This window comes from Equus przewalskii, chromosome 6, assembly GCF_037783145.1.
Source record: "Equus przewalskii isolate Varuska chromosome 6, EquPr2, whole genome shotgun sequence".
NCBI classification, from domain to species: Eukaryota; Metazoa; Chordata; class Mammalia; order Perissodactyla; family Equidae; genus Equus; species Equus przewalskii.
The window spans coordinates 23,373,160-23,393,244 of record NC_091836.1 but is presented as its reverse complement, the minus strand read 5'-3'; the positions used below and the strand labels follow the sequence as shown (position 1 = coordinate 23,393,244).

The window sequence follows — 20,085 nt, the reverse complement described above, 5'->3', positions numbered from 1 at the left end:
CAAGGGAATGTCAAGGGGGCTCAGGATCTGTGGTATCTCAGAGGAAATAAGCGTATAGCCCAGAAGGATCTTTTAAAAAGTTGTGGATTTTAGGGTCTTTAAAGATACTGGTCAGCTGATGCATTTTGGCAGCTGTGAGTAATAATTCAGAGTTCATTCCAAGCAAACAAGAAAAGCTGCCATAGCCAATTAGTTCTCCTTTCTCCTTCCTGTTGCATAAAATCTTTAAGAAAAGTTTGAATTTCAATTAAGGTATAGTTTTTGATCTCAGTTTATACTTCTTGTTTTTACCCTTTTACCTTAATCTTTCATGTTGTTACTGGAAAATTTTGGCTATCGTCACTGTGAGCCCTCTTTATAGGTGGCTGCTTTCTTTTCCATGGTGTCCCAAGAGACTTTTCTGGGACTGGGGTTTGCTTCCACTAGTGTGATATGCACAAGGTCTATGGGAAATGCCCCTAGGCCTCTGGAGCATAATACCAGAGTTTGGACATGTTGGTATGCCATTGCATTGAGCAATGCCTGGGAAGCTTCCTGGGGTTTTGCATTTATCAGGGAGCTGGTGTACCTCCTCAGGGTTCTTGGGAGGCAATGGCACTACATGTTCAGGAAACTTATATTTGTCCATTAATTTTTTTTAGTAATATCATGACAGGGATTGGACCCACAATATTCCACTGGGTCAGGGGATGAAGAGCAACAGTAGAGGCCTCTGTTGTAATTTCCCTCTGGTGGTACCAAGGCTATTTCACTCCTCTGGGACAGAATACACAGTCTAGGCATGACCCACCAACTCAGTGGTTGCGAACAGAAGTCTCCTGTCCTCCTCACCTATGGGAATCTTTTCCTCATGCCTTTAGCCCAGAGCCACTCCTTGGGCAGGACAATAGCCTTGCAATCCAATCCTCCCTCCTTAGGTCTCCTTGGCCTTGAGGCATGGAGGACCCCTACACATATTAATAGTCAATTAAGGTCTTTGTAATTAGTGGTCTAATCATCTCGTTAGATCATACGGCCTTGATCACACTACTCTGGGTAGATCACTGGATTATTATGGAAGCCATGAGCTTTTGGGTTGGATACTGTAGGCAATATACAACAGAGTCAATATGTGAAAGCATACAGCAGCAACAGACCCCAAGCAGGTGGTGCTCCTTTCCCAGATGGTGTTACTCACCTGAGTTAGGTGGTTATGAGCAAACTGCAAGTAAAGGGCATTCCCCTCTGTTAATTGCAAGGGCAATCACACAATCCTGGCAACTACCCCAATTGTTTTATGCCAGTCTCAGCCTATCCATAAGCAATATTGTGGTTGGACTGGCCCTTGATGTTCTTATTATGATGGTAAAAAGCCCTTCAGCAATAACCGTTAGGAAACTTTGAAAAAATGAAGGTTTTTTACTTACAAGACCTGGAAATTACACAATACACCTGGGGACACACAGCAAGAAAGAGAGTGTGTGGACCAGGGGTTCTGCTTTTATTGGGCTCAAGGACAGGGGCCTAGGGTTTTGTGGGCTCACTCTTTATTGGTGAATTTAAAACATAACAGTGGGAAGTTAAAGCATGGGAAGAGGAAAAAAAATAGCTCAAATGGTCCATTATTGAAATCAACCAAGACTCTAAAACAGAGGCGCCTCCGTGGGAGGAAGCAGCCTGGCTCTTTACCTGCTTGTGTGGCTGGCCACATGTTTATTTGAGACAGCCATCTTTGAAGTTGACGTCTCTTTGAAGTGGATGCCTTGGCAATCAAAGTTGAAGTCAGAAAAGCAAAAACAATCATCAGGGTTTACACTACAACAGGTCTCTTTGCTACCAGTCTATTGAATTTCAGTTATACTATGTTACCATTTATGGAGGGAAAAAAAAGAACTCTTTAGTTTGAGTCCATAGATAATACTTTTAAACAAATCAGAACTGATCTGGAAATACATATTTTAAATCTTGATAATAATAATCTAATTGGATTATTTTTAGGAGAAAAATTTCCCCCATCCCCAAATTAAGGATAATTATGGAGCTGTGGGGCTTTCACTGTAAAGAAGATCCTGTCACTGGCTCCAGGCTAGCGAGGAGTGTGGTAAAACAGAAAACGCGGCTGTGTATCAGGAAGATGATCTTGTAAAGAGAAAGCAACCTGCTACAGGGGAGAAAAGGTGTATGAGTTTCAAAAAAGCGAAGAGTAGGCAACTGTCAGGGTGTTAGAGAGAAAGAGAGAGCCAGTCCTCTCTGAGGTCTAGAACATGCTACAAATCATAAAGAGAGGAGATAAGGCCAGTGGAAAGAGTGGCATGATTGTCCAAAGATGTGGAAAGAAACTTCCACAAAGATTCTGGAAAAGGTGCAAAAAGAAATCTGGAAAATGTGCAGCAGGGCCAAATAAGCCTGAAGCCTGGGCAGTTTCTCATACGATACAGCAGAGTATGGGACAAGTAGGGACACTGGAATCAGAAAGCTGGGACGAGTTCCTGACCCTGCCGCTAGCTCAGTCTCCTCTCCTGTAACATGAGAATAATAGTAACTGCACACGGGTTTGTCATAAAGATAAGTGTTTTCGTGCAAGTTAAAGTCCTCGTGTATTGGAGGTGTTCAATAAATGGTAGCTTCAGTTAGAGCGGGGCAATGCAGGAGGGGACAGCTCCAAGGAGGAGCTTCTAATTTTGATAGTCTTAGCCCTCCTCTGAGTCCCTGGATTCTGATCTTGACTTTGTCTTGACGTTTGCCACCCACACACTCTGCCTTTCTGACTCCAGATGGTAATTGCCATCTCACAGGCCAGACTATCTCCTACCTACACTGACTCATAGCAATCGGTCTGGCTCTCCATGTCCCGTCCTACCAACGCTCCATGTTAACTCTGTGGGCTTCAGAGAAGGTGTCGAAACATTTTAAAAGGTACAAATCTCTTTGCATGCTTTGAGATCTTCAGACTTTTCAAACACTTTCATTTTCAGAATTATTGAGTACTGATAGAACCCTCGGTAAAGTATGACTACCAGTGGGATACTATGTTCATAAAATTTTTAAACTTTGAACAAGTTCAGGACATATATTTTTGTTAACAGATCATCAAAATGTAATGGACTTATTTCCATTCGAATTGGAGAGATTTTGAGGGAGAAAACAAACCCAGCATTTCAAATTATTTATCGTATAACTGGATAGACAACAATTTAGAGAATAGCAAACATCTTTTGAACTTACCTTAAATAGATATTATGTTCTGTATTTTGCCAAGATAATAGCATTATCATAAAGAAAGTGGAAAAGGTGTGGCAAAGCTATTTTATATATCCGTTATGAAACTCTAATTTATGTTTTCATGAGAAAATAAGGATATAGGGGCTGGCCCCATGGTCGAGTGGTTAAGTTCGTGCGCTCCGCGTTGGCGGCCCAGGGTTTCGTTGGTTCAGAACCTGGGTGTGGACACGGCACCGCTCATCAGGCCATGGTGAGGCGGTGTCCCACATGCCACAACTAGAAGGACTCACAACTGAAAATACACAACTATGTACCGGGGGGCTTTGGGGAGAAAAAGGAAAACTAAAATCTTTAAAAAAACAAAAAGAAAATGAGGATATAAAATAATATATGGTGCCATGTTTTAAGCGTGGACAAAATTACGTACAGTCATGTGTCACTTAATAATGAGGATACATGCTGAGAAATGCATTGTTAGGCAATTTCATTGTTGGGTGAACTTCACAGAGCATACTTACACAAACCTAGATGGTATAGCCTACTATACACCTAGGCTACGTGGTACTAATCTTATGGGTCCACCATTGCATATGTGGTCTGTCATTGACTGAAACATCATTATGCAGCAGATGATTGTATGTGTCCCTTTAAGGAATTTGTGCTTTCAAAGACCTCATTTTCTTCATGGTGCACAGAACAGTCTGGCAGAAGCAAATGTGAAACATGACACTGTTTAGGTTTTTCAAAGTCAATTTTTGAGGAGCAATTTATTGAGAGACAATTTATATGCAGCAAGATTCATCATTTTTAGTATACCGGTCTATGAGCTTTGACAGTAACGTGACCATCACCACAATCAAGAGACAGAACAGTTCCAACACCCAAAACATTATCTCATATCCCTTTGTGGTTAATCCCTGCCTCTACCCTCAACCCCTAGCAACCCCTTTATCTATTTTCTGTCCCTATGGTTGTGACTTTTCCAGAATGTCATACAAAGCTTTTCAGTCTAGTTTCTTTTTTGTAGCATAATACATTTGCAATCATACACGTTGTGTAGTTTGTCCCTTTGTACTGCTGAGTAGTATTCCATTATATGGATGTATCCCAGTTTGTTTACCCAACTGAAGGACATTTGGGTTATTTCCACTTTTGGGCAATTGTGAATAAAACTTCTATAAACATTCATATACAGGTTTTTGTATGAACACAAGTTTTCATTTCTCTTGGATAGTGATATGTTAGGTAATACAGTCTATTTTAACATTATAAGAACTGTCAAACCGTTTTCCACAGTGTCTGCACCATTTTTTTGCACTCCACCAGCAATGTTTGAGAGTTTCTGTTGCTCCATATTCTTGTCAACACTTGGTACTGTCAGTCTTTTTTTAGATATTCTAATAGATGCGCAGTAGTATCTCATTGCAATGTTAACTTCCATTTCTCTAATGTGTGATGATGTTGAGCCTCTTTTTATATGTTCATTTGCCATCTATATTCTTCTTTGGTGAAATGTTTAAACTTTAATCCATTTTTTAATTGGGTAGTTTATTTTCTTATTATTGAGTTTTGGGAGAATATGTGTGTGTGTGTGTATACATATGTGTGTGTGTGTGTGTTAATATATATATATATATATATATATATATATACATAATCTTACATGTATATATGTAAGATCTCATCTGCATCCAAAGACCTGAGAACCAGAAGCCTCGACGTCTGGGAGTAGGAAAAGATAGGTGTCCTGCCTCAAACAGAAAGAGCAAATTCACCCTCCCTCTACATTTTTATTCTCTTCCAGCCCTTAATGGATTGGATGATGCCCACCCACATTAGTGAGGGGAGGAGGCAATCTTTACTCAGTCTATCTTGAATCAGTAATCTCTTCTGTAGACATCTTCACATATACACCCAGAAATAACGTTTTACCAGCTGTCTGGGCATCCTTTAGCCCAGTCAAGTTGACACATAAAATTAACCATCACAGCCATCAAAGGCATACTTCACCTCTGTCGCTGTCCCTGTCTGATAATTCCAACATCTGGGTCATCTCTGAGTCTGACTCTAGATGTCAGACTCATCTGACATCTTGCTCTTTACTGTGGATTATTTTGTCTTGCTTTTCTGTGTGTCTCATTTTTTTTTTTTTATTGTCAGACATAAAGTTTAGAACAGTAAAGACTGAAATAAATATAATTTATGCATAGAAATGATACACCTCTTCTCCTAGGTCATTAGTGTGGGATGAGGTTTCACTCAATCTAGTCAAGAGTTAAGATGGGTTTGCTATGGTGACCTTGGGCTCACCATGAACTTCAAATTTCTCTGGAGTTACCTGGTGCTTAGGGCAGGTATTGTTTTGACAAAGCGTTTTTCTCAGTGTTCTTTTTTGTCCCCTGTGTGCCTATGTCTCAGACAGAGTCTCTCTCCATGCCCTTGCCCCTTCTGCTGTGGTTGACTGCTATTGCTTTCCACCACTTGTGGGGAGAAGGAATGGGGTTCTCTGTTGTTCTGGCTTAGCCTCCATCCTAGGCAAGCCCTGTGTCACAGGTTGGGTGGAGGTTTGGTAGTGGCTTTCTCAGTGATCCTGTCCCCATCCCCACAGCATTAGGAAATCCTAATGCTCTGGGTCCAGGATAGTTTGCTGCCCTCCCCCCCGGGAATACACAGTTTTATTTCTCCTCCACTTCCCCAGCCACAGTCAACCTTCATATGTGCTCTGGGAAGAGTTTGCTGTCCTTCGCCCAGTGGCATAAGGCTTTGGGTCTAGGCAAGAAAGATGCAGGGGAGACTTTGTGCCTTTCCCATCAACGAGCTTCTCTCGCCTCCGTGCCCACACTACCAAGGGAGGCTCTATCCAGTCTTCTGCCCTGACCCCTTCTTTTTCATGAGTGCTTGGAGAAGATCCAAGGAAAAGAGTGGGCAGGTCTCCTTATGTCTTCACTCCTAGAAGTTCTATACTCTCACACTAGCCCACACTCAGCTTTTGTTACCAATTTTACCTCACTCTAGTGGGACACTAACCCACATTCAGAGGAGCTCTGAGGAGGGGCCCACAGGTGGGCCTTGTACCCACAATCCATCCCATCCTCAGTGGTTTTCTTTCCTGTTTGACGTTGCAGATTTGAATTGAAACCGAAGCTGAGCATTCAACAGCACAAGCTTTATTCAATGGCCAAAGAATGGAGAAGTGAAACTATGTTCACAAGCCAACTTCTCAGCTCTTGGGGTGATTAAGCAGCTAATACACAGGGTCTTGGTAATGAAGGGGAGGAATATCCACAGTTATTCAGGGAAATGGGCAAGCTTTTCCCAGGGAACAAGGGTGCCTCCTCCTTTCTTTCCTTATTTGCTTATGTCCTGCTGTTGCCAATTGTAAACTGTCATGGCACTGGTGGGTATGTTATGTAGCATGTTGATGTATTACAATGAGCATATAATGAGCTGTGGGGTCTATGTCAAGTCAAGTCAGGCTGCCATGTTCCCTTCAACCTATTTTAACTGCTTTCAACTATATGTCTCAGCCATCTCTTCCTTCCTCTTTTTGTGGTTTCCTGTAAGCTAAAGAGAATACGTTAGGTTTGTTCTAAGCAGGGCTGTCAGTAAAGTCTTAGAGGGGTGGTGGGCTGGGTGAGACTTTTAGCAATTTGTTAACAAAAAATTAGCTAAATTCTTCTTACCCATTTTCCCCCGCAAAGTGAGTCAGCGTTTATGTCCCTTCTGTTCTTGGAAATATCCGTCTGTCTTTAGATTTTAAGTTAGATGATTGGCCTGTGACCCCAGTTTCTGGTAAGTCAATAAAAAAATTATCATTTTGTAGATTATCTGGATTTTTCTTGTTACTGTGGGAGCGATGGTGTTCCCGCTGGCTAACTAGATCCTAGACTGAAGCTGGAAGTCCTCCAGGGTTGATTTTAAAGCAAATAAAACTTCTCTTGGACCAGAGAGGAAACTCTAATTTAACAAACACATGTTTAATGAGCGATTGGACTTTAACTATCTACAACTAAAAGTAAGTAATTCTGTCTTATATTCCCTGTTGATTGAGGAGGATGATGGCATTCAGTGAGACTGTGAGAAGGTTTGCTTTTGAGACTGTAGGCTAATTTTTAACTGAAAACAGTATATTTACCTAAATTAGTGGAAAATATAATATAGTAAGTGCTAGGATAGGAGTTCTTAATCCTTCTTTTCTTTTTTTTTTTTTTTTTGGTGCCATAGAACCCTTCCACAATCTATGAATCTTTTCTCAAAACAATATTATTAAATGCAGGACTTAAAATATATAGAATTAAAAAGGAAATCAATTATATTGAATTATCGTTTTCAAAGTATTTTTAAATACAACAAAGAAATATATGCCTTTCCTATTTCTCACATTAAATGACAATATCTAGAGTCAGGTCTAATAACTACTGTAATTTCAAAGAGTGGTGAGAGTAAATGCTATTTCATGCTATCTGCAAAAATTGTAACCTGATGCGAACTATTCGTGGTTTCTAATGGTTTGAAATTAGATATCGCTAATGCTATTGAGCTTTATTATCTACATTCAAATTTTTTTAAATGCTGAATTTTAGTGAGATGTTAGTGAAAATAAAGATGTAATCTTTTTCCCATCTAAGTTCACAGACTTCTCTGATTTCTATCTATGGGTCCCGCAAGGGGCACACTGGATTAAGAAACGTCTGTGCTAGAAGCCGAAAGCAATCAGAAATAAAGGGAGAAAAGTCAGAGAGGGCTTTAGGGAAATTCCAGGTGGAGATCACAGCATCTGCAAAACTGAGGATGCAGCTGAGGATGAGTGCAGTACATTCAGAGAACTGAAAGTAATTTGGTATTTTGGAACACAACTACGATTACTACTACCAGTTACCCTTCATTGAGGACTTTTTAGATGCCAAGTACTGTATTAAGTATATTATAAACACTTTTTCCTGGAATTTAGTCCTCACAACATCTCTTTGAGGTAAACATACTTGATTTCCACTTTAGAGATGAAGAAATTGGGGTCCAGAGATTTTAAACAACTTTCCTAAGATCAAGTAGCTTGTGTGTTGCAGAGCATGTATTTCAACCTAGATCTGTTTCACTCAAAGCTCACGATGGACTTTGGGTGTGTCTTCATTTGTGTGGGAGGGAAGCATTTCAGTCTGGAAATGCTCAGGGATGAAGAGTCTTCAATGCCATACTACAGAGAGTGCATTCTCAAAACCAATGCAGAGTCTACTCTCCAGCTTCAGCCCCTGCCTCTTCACGTACTCCTTAGCCACCTTGGACCACTATCATTCCCAAACAAAACTGATTTTCCTAACTTCGTGCTTTGCATACGCTTTGCACATGCCTGGAATGCCGTCCTTCCGAGGTTGCCTTTTTCTCCTGGCTAACTAGAACTCACCTTTCAAGACTTCACGGGTGTAGGTGCTATCCTTGTTTAGGAACGCTAGAATCCTAAGCTTTCCAGACGCCGGAAAAGAAAACAGAGTAAGGGCAGTCCTACCAAGAAAAGAATGCAATATGGGGTACGAGCAGCAACGGGTAATATATTTTTGAAGCTACCTTCTAGGTCAGAAAAAAGGTGGCATCAGAAGAGGAATCAAGAGGAAAATTAGAGGGTTTATTTGCCTATTAAACAAGATGGTTGAGCTTACAGGGGAAATGAAAGCAGCATATGCTAACTATAAAGAGTACTGCTTCCTTGAACAACCCTATCTGGGGTTCAGCCCTACATAATATGTTTATAATGTTTGTTTAAGTTTCCTTTTGCATTTCAAATATCAAATTGTTAAACCTTGAACAGGAACATTATTTTTTAAATTGCTTTCTCCAAAGATTTTTATAAATTTGAAACTTATAAAACCAGTAAGTATTGGTATATATGCTTCATAGAAAATCCTTTTATCAAAAATCCATTCAATCAGTATTTAATGAGAACCTAAAAATGTGCAAGGCACTATGGGACATGTGATGAATTCTACAGCAGCAGAACCTCTAAGATCCTACACAGAGGTTGCACATTTACACTTCACAGTCATGTTTTCTTTGCTCCAGATTTTTAAGAATATTAAAAATTCAGGAGATTTCACATAATCATCTGGATTTCTGGGTTCAATTGAAGAAGTGGTGGATTGGCACCACTGGACTTGCAGTCTCAAATGAAATGGACTGGGGCTGAACGGGCTGCCTTTTATAGACCAGATGCATGCTTTCCAGGACACCATCGGCACCACCACTCTGCCAATCTCGGAGTCTCAAAATGTGGAGCCATTCTTGACGCTGACCTCACTCATCCTTCATATTCAATCAGTCAGCAAGTCAATCCAGTGTCTACCATATCCTTCACTTCTATCTCCTCCTTTTCACTCTAACTTCAATAATGATTCCAGGACTTTATTACCCCCTGATGAGAACTGTAAGAATAATAGCTAACATATACCGAGCAGCACTCATTGTGTTAAGCATTTTATATGAACCATCTCATTTAAGCCTCACATCAGCCCTTTGAGATAAATTCCATCACAGTCCTCATTTTACGATAGAGAAAAGCGAGACACTAAAAGCTTAATGAACCTACCCAAGGCCCCACAGCCTGCAAGTAGTGGAGTCTGCCTCTCGAGACTCTACTCTTAACCCTACAAATAAATCACACAGATAGCTTCAAGGTTGGGTACAGGGAGCCCTGGCGCCTTGAATCTTTCCAAGGGGTAGGAAGGAATAGAATGCTTTAAGAGAATCATTTTCCAGTCCAGATCTTCAACTTCTATAAATATTCTTTCATGAAATGGATCTGCCTGCTAACTCAACTAAGGTCTCAGAGTCCTCTTTCACCGTGACCCTTCTTTCACTGATTATCCCTCACCCATCTTGAATCTTACTAGGGTGCATTGCCCCAGAGCGTAAAACCCTCTAGGCAGTAAGCAAAATGACAACATGAAATATTGGTGTAGATGTTGGGTGAATAGCTTTTTCAGTTGGGTAACAAATGCTTTCAAGGTTCAGTCCAGTTACAAGTTCCACACCAACCAGGGATATAGAAAGATGGAGTGTTGTTGCCAACCTAACAACACCCTAATAACTTTTTCTTCTTGTTGTTGTTATTATCACCTTCAGTGCACCACAGCCTTCAAATTCTTTGTTGCCCTATGCTTAGGGTGGGAGCTGAGCAATAGGAAGGTCTTTTCTCGGAGTTCCTGCTGGCCCCTCTGCTCTCAGCCATCTCTGAGGCCAGGGTCACCGTGCAGTCCCTCCACCAGTTGCAGGCTGCTCTTGTGCTGTTGTTACTGGGTACAAGCCCTGGGATGGGAGCAAGAGAGATTCTCTATTTTCCTGGTCCAGCTCTGTCTTAGGCAGGTCCTCTGTGCCTAGGTCTTCGAGACAGCCTTCCTCAGAATTCCTGCTCCTTGCCTATTTTTGGCCTGTTGCTCTTCCAGACAATAATTAGAATCAGCTTATAGAAGTCTGATAGGATTTGTGGGAGAACTGCAATCTTTATGATGATGTTAAACTTTCCTATTCATAAACATGACACAGGATTCCATTTATTCAAGTCTTTCTTTTATGTCCTTCAATATTTTATAACGTTGCCCATAAAAATCTTTTATATCTTGTGTTAATTTTAGATGTTACTGCAAATAGGATTTTTTACTAGTATATTTTTAATTGGTCATTATTATTGCTTAGGAATATGGTTGATTTTATATGTCAATTAGTTTCCTAGAGCTGCCATAACAAAGTACCACAAAATATGTAGCTAAAACAACATAAATTTATTTTCTCACAGTTTTTAGGGTAGAAGTCTGAAATCAAGGCGTCAGCAAGGCCACACTCCCTCTGAAGGCCCTAGGGGAGAATCCTTGCTTACCTCTCTCAGCTTCCAGTGATCCCAAGTATTTCTTGGCTTATGGCCACATAACTCCAATCTCCGCCTCCATCTTCACATGGCCTTCTTCTCTCTGTGTCTACTTTTCTGTTTAGAAAGACATCAGTCACTGAATTTAGAGCCTAGCCTAAATTGAGAATTATTTCATCTTGAGATCCTTAACCAACTACATCTGCAAAGACCCTCCTTCCAAAGAAGGTCACAATCTGAGGTTCCAGGTAGACACAAAATTGGGGGGGACACTATTCAACTCACTTACAATCTTGTATCGAAGCTTGACCAAACTTTCTTATTATTTCTAATAATTTGTGGATTATCTATGTAGACTTTTATGTTATCATCAAACAGACAATTTTCTCATTTTCTGTCCCTTTTCCTTCTTTTGTCTACCTAGGTCTTCTTAGTTTTGCTACAACTCCAGAAAAAATGTTGGATGAAAGTTGTGATGACAAACGATTTTAATTTGTTCTTAATTGTAGCATGAATTCTCCTAAAATTTCACAGGTAAGTGTAATGTATTTGATGTAGGATTTTAATAAATATCCTTTATTATACTAATCAAGTTTCCTTCTTTCCTAGTTTGCAATGTAACATTTTTACATTGTTTCGTTTTTAAATTTTGAATGAGTGCTGCATTTTACTGACATTTTTTCAGCATCGATTGAAATGATCACATTTCTTTCATCTAAATGTTAATGTGGCTGTCAGGGAGGAAAAACTGTTCTTCCACCCTCTTATGTTCTGTGAATGGAGTCCTGTGAATTAAACTGACAAAAGACATATTAACAGAAGGAAAAAGTTTATACATATGCATATGGCAGCCAACAAAAGGAATAACTGTCTTGTTAACTGATGACAGTTAGAGGTTTACGCACCTAATTTATCAGGGAAAAGGGAGGAGGGAGAAAAGGGTCTTGTAGGAAGAACAAATAAGTTTCTTTAGGAAAGGCAAATTGTTTTTTAAGAGAACAAACAGGATATAAGAAAGTTTGTGATACTGTTTGTTTATGCAGGTGCCAGTGGTCTTTCCATTTTCTTCATGGCCATGAAACTCTCAGGAGTGGCTATTTATAGTGTTCTCATTTCCCAGAAGTTGCTGCTTTTAATCAGATAAAGAACACTCCAAGAAGGCTTTTATCTGTATCTATTGAATCTTAAATGTCTTCAGCTTAAATCTTAAGTCTTCATACCAACTCTGGGGTCCCCAGTGGGTCCCCACATGGTAAAATACAATGGATGTCCATCATTGTCTTCCTGGGACAAAACTAACTTAGCCATTGAAGCCAGGTACCTGAGGATTAATATAGATATTCAATAAGAACACGATTGCCTTTTGACCTCTTTCCCAACAAGACATAGATGAATCTTGTCAATATGCTGTTTTCTTATTTAACTTGAGGGGTGACTCAAGTCTTGAGGATTGTGAGTTTGTTTTGCAGAAGAAAGAAAATGCCTTTGGGGAAGTTGTGATCACCAGATGGCCAGTCCCAGCAACTATTTCAGATTGCCCAGGGACTTTTCAGGAGTGACCACTTTGTTTCTCTGAAGCTTCCCCTGCCAAGCCCCTTAGTTCTATAAAACACCCCTGCTTTTTGCTCTGTTTGAGGCAGATTTGAGCAAACCCAGGTTCCTGCCTTCTCATTTTGGCCAATTCAAATAAAGCTTTCTCTATCTCCAAGCATCAATGTCTCAGTGTATGGCTTGCTGCACACTGGGCACACAAATTTGAGGTTAAGAGGTTCAGTGTCACCATGATGGTTTTCTTCCCCATATATTACAGAATCCAATTGGCTAGTAATCTATTTAAGATTATTCACCTGTGTTCCATAGTGAAATTAATTTTCCCTTTCTTTACTTTCCTTGCAAAATAGTTTGGGGAATTTTCAGCCTCTTTCTCTAAATAGTTTATATAACATGGGTGAAATAGGGTAAAAATTGGGTAAAACTTGTGCCTTTGGGAGTACAGATTGGAGATATTTTTCTATTATGAATTCATTTTGCTTAATAACTACATTTTTAGAATTTTAATAGACTCTATTTCTTAAAACAGTTTTAGATTTACAGAAAAGTTGAGAAGATAGTACAGAGAGTTCCCATATACCCTGTACTCTTCTATTATTATGGTACATTTGGTACATATGGTATCATTATGGTACATTTATACTATGATAAAAATGTAAATATGTGGTATATATGACTATGATAACATATATACTATGGTACGTTGTTATAATTAATGAGCCAATATTGATACATTATCATTAACTAAAGATGATACTTGATTCAGATTTCTTTAGTTTTTACCTAATATCCCTGTTCTGTTCCACGATCCCATGTTACATTTAGTTGTCTTGTCTTCTTAGGTCCTTTTGGCTGTAATAGTTTCTCAGACCTCCCTTGTTTTCGATGATTAGACATTTTTGAGGAGTACTGATCAGGTATTTTATATAGAATGTCCTTCAATTCGGATTTTTCTGGTATTTATCTCATGGTTACACTGAAGTTATGAGTTGTGGAGAGGAAGACCACAGAGGCAGAGTATCATTTTCATCACATTAAATCAATGGTACCTATTATCGATAGGATTCACCCCTGTTGATGTTGACCTTGATTACCTGGCTGAGACTGCATTTGTCAGGTTTCTCCACTGTAGAAGTTACTCTTTTCCACTATTTCCAGGCTGTAGTCTTTAGAAGGAAGTCACTATGCACAGAATAATTGCTTTTTCATTTGAGCTTTTTATTCCTTCTCCCATCAATTTTGTTGTCATATAATTTTAAAATATTTCCTCTGTGTCAAAGCTTGCAAATGGATTGATATAAAGTTATTCTAGTACTTTCTCATGATTTCAAAAATCTTGGTATCAGCTTTGGTCTACCCTTTTTTAGTCGCAAAGTTAATTATTTGTATATTTTCTGGTTTTCTCTTGATCAAATTTACTGGAAAGTTTCTTACTTTTTAGTTTTGTTCTAAGAATTAGCTTTTTATTGTGTTGATTATTTCTATTGTTTCTTTGTTTTATCTCCTATTAGTATCTGCTCTTATATTTATGATGTCCTCACTTCTACTTTCTTCAGATTTGCTATGCTGTTCTTTTCTAATCTTGACTGGGCCATCTAGCTCATTCAGTCCTAACTTTCATTGCTATGTGATAGCCGCATTTGCAGTTATAGACTTCCCTCTTAGCGATGCGGTGGCATTCTACAACATTTGATATAAACTACTTTCATTGTTATTCCCTGTCAAATATTTTGCAATTTCATTGTGATTTACATTTCAATGATGAACTTAAAAGTTGCTGAGATTTCCCTTGTGACCCAGTATGTGGTCTGTCCTTGATTTTCACACGCACTTGAAAATAATGCATTGTCTCTTTGTTTCCTTGGTTTTTCCCCTACGTTTTTGGGATTCTTATTAAATGTGGATATTGACATTTTTATTTCTTTGCTTCATATCTTTTAACTTGTCTTTCATACTCTTTGAACTCTAGTCTCCTTCTTGATGATTTCTGGGAGAGGTCCTCAAGCTCATCTTCCAACTCACTAATTTGATTTTTGTGTGCATTCTACTCTTGCACCAGACTATTATTCACTTCAGCAATTATATGTTTTGGACTAAGAATCTTCAACTAGTTCTTTATGACTGTTTGTTTCTGCTTTACAATCAGACAATTGATATCTCTACTTTATCTCTGTCTAATGATATTTATTATGCTTATTATAGGGGAGGAAGAACCATTCCTCTACCCTTCTAAGTTCTTCTGGCTAGTCTAAGAATTAAACTGACATGAAACAGAATAACAGGAGAAAATCAAACAAATGTAATAACAGGTATACATGCGGAAAACCCAGGAAAACTGAGTAACTCATCAAAATGGCCAAAGTTACCACCTTAAACATCATCTTCAGCTAAAGACAAATAAGGATGTTGGGTGTAGTGGTTTTGGACTTCAAAGGAGACAAAGGCAATTCACACAGAGAAGGTAAAGCAAACATCTGGTAAACGAATGTTTGCCATGCCTTGCAAAGATGATGGGACATGGAGAGGACTTGGATCAAATGGGCCTTGCTAGGTTCCTCTCTGTCTACCACACCCAGTTCATATTATACCATAGTCATCTACGGTGATAGCTCCTTCCTGAAATAGGCCTTCTATCTCAAATTCCCTTTTTTTTTTAGGGTTTGGCAAAGGCTTATTTTTTTCTATTTCCAGTCTTTTTCAAAGTAGAGAGATTTGCTAGAATGAAGTTGATTCTAAGAGCACGCAAAAACTGAACACAAAGGATAAGACTAAATTCAGCAACCTAGAGTGATAAAAGAGTAAGCTACTTAGCTTGGCAGGTGGCCTGGAAGGGATACTGACCATGCAGTGGTTACTAACAGCCAGAGACTGAAGTCCTCACCCTGTAAAGCAGGCAGTCCAGCGTCTGACCACATGGTGAGTCTGTGTGTACCTCGGATTCTGCTCTGCACAGCGAAGAAAGGCAGGCCGAGCTGAGCAGTCTGTCCTAGACAGCTGCACGCCCTCGAACATAGTATTTCCTCCAGCAGTGTGAGTATAAGGCCACAATATTTATTTGGGATAAACCCCTTATGTAGTCATTTTAATATCAACATTGTTCATTCTTCCAAAATATAAAGTGCCCTAACTGAATGAAGCTGGCAGATAATTTTTGTGAAAATACTACATACATCATGACTAGTGGGTTAAAGTTATTTATACTTAGATATTTAAAATAGCCAAAGAAAATTTACTACCAAATTATTACAGTCAGTCTTAATGACATGCTTATTAATTGATCCCATAGCTATGACTACAGATTAGCATGGTTTTAGTGTCTATTCTCTCATTTGCCTAAATTAGGAACAGAGCATTTACAGAACCAATACACACAAGTGGTGCGGCCTCTCAAGGACCGAGATGGCTCTTCAGTTAGCTATGCCGCCAGCTCGGATGCACATCCGGCTACATGAAAAGAGCCGCATTCAGTTCTTCATCAAAAGGTGCTGGTGGGGGTCGTCAGAGGCCTTCCAGTGTAGATCCCCAACCCAATGGCCAGCAGATGAACAGCAGCAGAGACGGAAGAAAAACTTTCAGAAACTCTGCCGAGACAATGCCCCCTTTCTTCATGTTTTCGTGTTTCTCATGCTGAGTGTGGCTGTGCGCTTAGGGCGTCTGAAGAGGAACTCCTTGGCGGGGATATTTTCCGGCCAACTTGACCAATCCCATATCCAGTCTGAGTTTTTCTTCAGGACGCTTGCAACTTCATTCCTTCTCTCAATATAATCTTCCTCAGACTGAGAGCTGTTTTTCTCTCCAATGCTATGGGTATGTTTCAGAAGCTCTGTTAGTATCTTGTGGGGTCTGTGAGCGAGGCGGGCGGTCACAGTGAGAACTCTTGAAACTACTCCGTCCAGACTCATGCTGGGCATTCAGCAGTATTTTTCCGTTTCACCATTATAAATAGAAACGGAGGCTGGAACTCTGCTCCCGTTCCCATTTATTGCTGAAGTGCAATTCTACCCAGGAGCCCTGCAAGTTCTCCTCCTGCAGTCCGGGGGCATCCCGTTCTGCGACAGGCGACAGGCGCGAGGGAGGGCGCTGCGGCGGGCGGGCGAGTGGGCGGAGCGGGAGCGCAGGCCCCGCGGCTGGGGCAGGGGAGGGGGCGCGTCAGCTGTCTATTTTTAGGCAGTTAGGGAAGAAGATCCAAGTTTCTTCCTGAGTCTTTCAAACCAAAGACACACACTTTGGGGTATCAAATTCTGCTCCCCTACAATTCTAATTCTTGCTGTGTGTGGTCCATTACTTTTTTCCTTTTCTTATATAGTGGTTGTTCTCTTCAGATGTCTCATTTTTTTCTTAAGGTCACATTTCCCTGGGATTATCTGCTACTACCAATGGTACTGTCTCCCTAGGAGAATAGGCAAAATCCCAAGCCTTAGCTTGTGCCCTTGGTAATGAGTTTACAGAGATTCTGAGAAGGATTCTTTAGTGCTAAGAGCCTGTTTTGATCTGTTCTCGACAATTTCCCATTCTCTCACTCACACACATAATGTGACACTGACCTCAAGTGACTTTTCCGCACCTCCACTCGAGTACAGCTTTTCCAAAGAGCTACTGTCCTCTTGGGATCTAAACATCTAAATCAGAGTTTCTCAACCAAAAGCAATATTTGGAAATGTACGAGGGAAATTTGGGGGTTGCTATAATAATGCTGGATTACAATAGACATTTAGGGCAAAAAGCTAAGGGGATACTAAGCATGCTATAATGCATGAAAAAATCCCACACAATGAAGTACTGTCCCAGATAAAAATGACAATAGTGCCCCCATGGGTGGTGATGGGGAGGAGTTTAGGAATAGCTCATTCCTTTGCACATGTATATTTCACCTCTCTATCCTCAGGGTTCTCTACTGGTGCCTGATACTACTACATTGCCTCCAGCTGGCTGCTGCAAGATGATGCTGTTTCTCTGCCCTGGAGTAGCAACGCAGCAATCAGTGTTCTAACCAAGGTATTGAAAGGAAACTAAAAAGACTCAGAAGGCTCACCTCAATATTTTCCCTATCCGTGGCTTCCAGCTTTTTCCTGCATCCTGGGTTGGCTTTCTTTTCCTAAACCCTCACCTCCAACAGGCACATCAGAACCCCATCATCTCGGACTTCCCAGGGATTTCTCACAGTTTTTACTAATAACCGAAATACACTACCTCCCTCTCACTTCTGTGGCATCTCCAGGGTTGGAGCAGATGAGGGAACACATCATCTGTTAGTATCCCCCCTTGCTGCCTCAGTAGGAACACTGATTCTTAACAGCATGTGGGGGAAAACATGGTACATAGATAGCTAATTTTGAAAAAATTAGAGCAATAAAAATCAGACCAGCAGATAATAAGATATACAAAGCCATGTTTTAAAAAGGCAAAATAAAACAAAAACACAGTGTGACATCTATAGATGAAAAGTAGACCAAACAGGATGAAGAGCCCAGAAACATACCATGTATAGATGGCAATGTGAAATGATAGAAGTGGCAGCACCAACCTGTATAAATATGACAGACTATTTGGTAAATTTTTGGTAGATGATATGGGAAAAATAAATCATTTCATGGAGAAATATACTATTTTTTTCCATTTGAGAAGCTTTCTTAAGCTTTCTATTTTGAAATAATTTTATACTTACAGTTTCAAAAATAGTACAGAGAGTTCTCATATACCCTTCAGCCAGCTTCACTTAATAACATCTGTGTAACCATTGTACAAAGTTCAAAATCAAGAAATTAACATTAGTACATTCGTGGCTATTAACTAAGCTACAGACTTTCTTTGAATTTCACTAGTTTTTCCATTGATCCTTTTTCTGTTGCAGGATCCCACATTGCACTTAATCATCATGCCTGCTTAGTCTCTTCCAATATCTGAAAGTTGCTTAAAAGTCTTGCATTCTTTTTCATGATTATGACACTTTTGAAGAGTATTAGTCAGTTATTTTGTAGAATGTCCCTCAATTTTGATCTATCTAGTATTTTCTCATTATTAACTGAGGTCATGCATTTTTGTCAAGAATATCACAGAAGTGGTGTGCCCTTCTAGGTACAATATTTATGGAAAAAGATGTATCTTATTACTCGTGATATTAACCTTGATCACTTTGATAAGCTGGTATCTGTTGCTTTTTTCCACTGTAAAGTACTATTTTTCACTTTGAAATTAATAAATGTATTGGTGGAAAGATATTCTTGTTTCTCCCCAAGCTTTCATCCACTGATTTTAAGATTCATCAGCCCATCTTGACTACAGAAATGTTTACTGCAGTTCTAATGCAGAGAAAATACACCTTAACAATGTATCTATCTATATAACGAAATGGAATACTTTTCATTCCAAAATGTCTGTATTTAAGTTGCTCCGCTTCAGTCACATTTTCCACAAGAGAAAAAGGGGCGTACACCTGCTTCACAATCATATCACTAAAAGGGTCTTGGTAGGAGAGAGGTTCCAGTCAACCCTGAAGGGCAAGCCCACTTATAAATTTTTTAAATAAGTTCTCCTCATTCTATCTTGGAGACAAAGTCTCAGCCAGGCGAACATGTTAATTAGAGTTTGGTCAAAAATTGACTAGGTGGCCAGATGCCCACAGTCTCCTGTTCAGGTTGTGCAAATCCATTAAAAGTGCTCTGGAAACCAATCACATCCCTCTTTGAACAAACATGTTCACTTACCTAGCCATGAAAATCCCTAGACACATGCTCCTCGTATCACTCAAGTGTCAAAGTCAGGTGCATCTGAACAAGATGTTCACGGTTTTCCTGTGTTTTGTTTTTCATCTTCATGGAAAACATCTTCAAAGAACACTTTCAGTTTCATGCTGCCAGTGAACAAAAATATAATGACGTGTATTTGCAATATCTGTAGCTGGTGTCACACGATTTTGACAGTTTCGCACATTTTAGAATCCTGTCGAGAATTTGAGGCTGTAGGGGAGGAAGACATTTCCTCTACCCTCTCTGGGTTCTTCTGGCTGGAGAATGAATTAAATTCATGAGACAGAATAACAGGAGAAAATTAAACAAAGCTTTATAACATGTATACATGGGAGAGGCCCAGGAAACTCACCAAAATGACTGAAGCCACCACCTTAAATATTATCCTCAGCTAAAAGCAAAGGAGGATGTTGGGGGTAGGGGGAGTCGATCATGGGAGATTACCACACAAGTACAGTAAACAAGAGTCAGGTTATTGTGCAGACTTGAGTCCTTGCCTTCCGCATTGATGAGAGTTTCTAGAGATAAGGTCATTCCCCCTCTTCCTGGTACAGAGAGGGAGACGCCTTTACACATGGAGATTTCCTTTACAATGTAAATGTCTCTTAAGAAAGGGTAAGTAAATTCTACTTTTCAGGGTTTCTTTCCTGTCTGCAGTTTTTAAAAGTAACCAGCCCAAATAATACTCAGGCCAAAGAGGCATATCTTGGGGTGTCTAATTCCAGTCTCCCACAA

General features: G+C 39.8%; 1 protein-coding gene and 1 pseudogene across 7 annotated transcripts in view; one reads left to right on the top strand and one right to left on the bottom strand.

Annotated features, from left to right (window-relative positions):
* Window positions 1–20,085, top strand: part of NXPE4 (neurexophilin and PC-esterase domain family member 4) — a 50,868-nt gene that overhangs the window by 16,861 nt on the left and 13,922 nt on the right. For 2 of the 7 annotated variants that reach the window (XM_070623185.1, XM_070623177.1), the window contains exons 1-3: window positions 6,786–6,993; window positions 11,478–11,587; window positions 17,490–17,599. The gene's annotated coding sequence lies outside the window, so the exon portion shown is untranslated. Of the gene's footprint in view, window positions 1–2,845; window positions 2,896–6,782; window positions 7,217–11,477; window positions 11,588–16,286; window positions 16,412–17,489; window positions 17,600–20,085 lie in introns of those variants that run through there. The other 5 variants (XM_070623181.1, XM_070623184.1, XM_070623178.1 and 2 more) reach the window with 5 other exon arrangements.
* On the bottom strand, window positions 16,065–19,052 carry LOC103540782 (BCL2/adenovirus E1B 19 kDa protein-interacting protein 3-like; annotated as a pseudogene).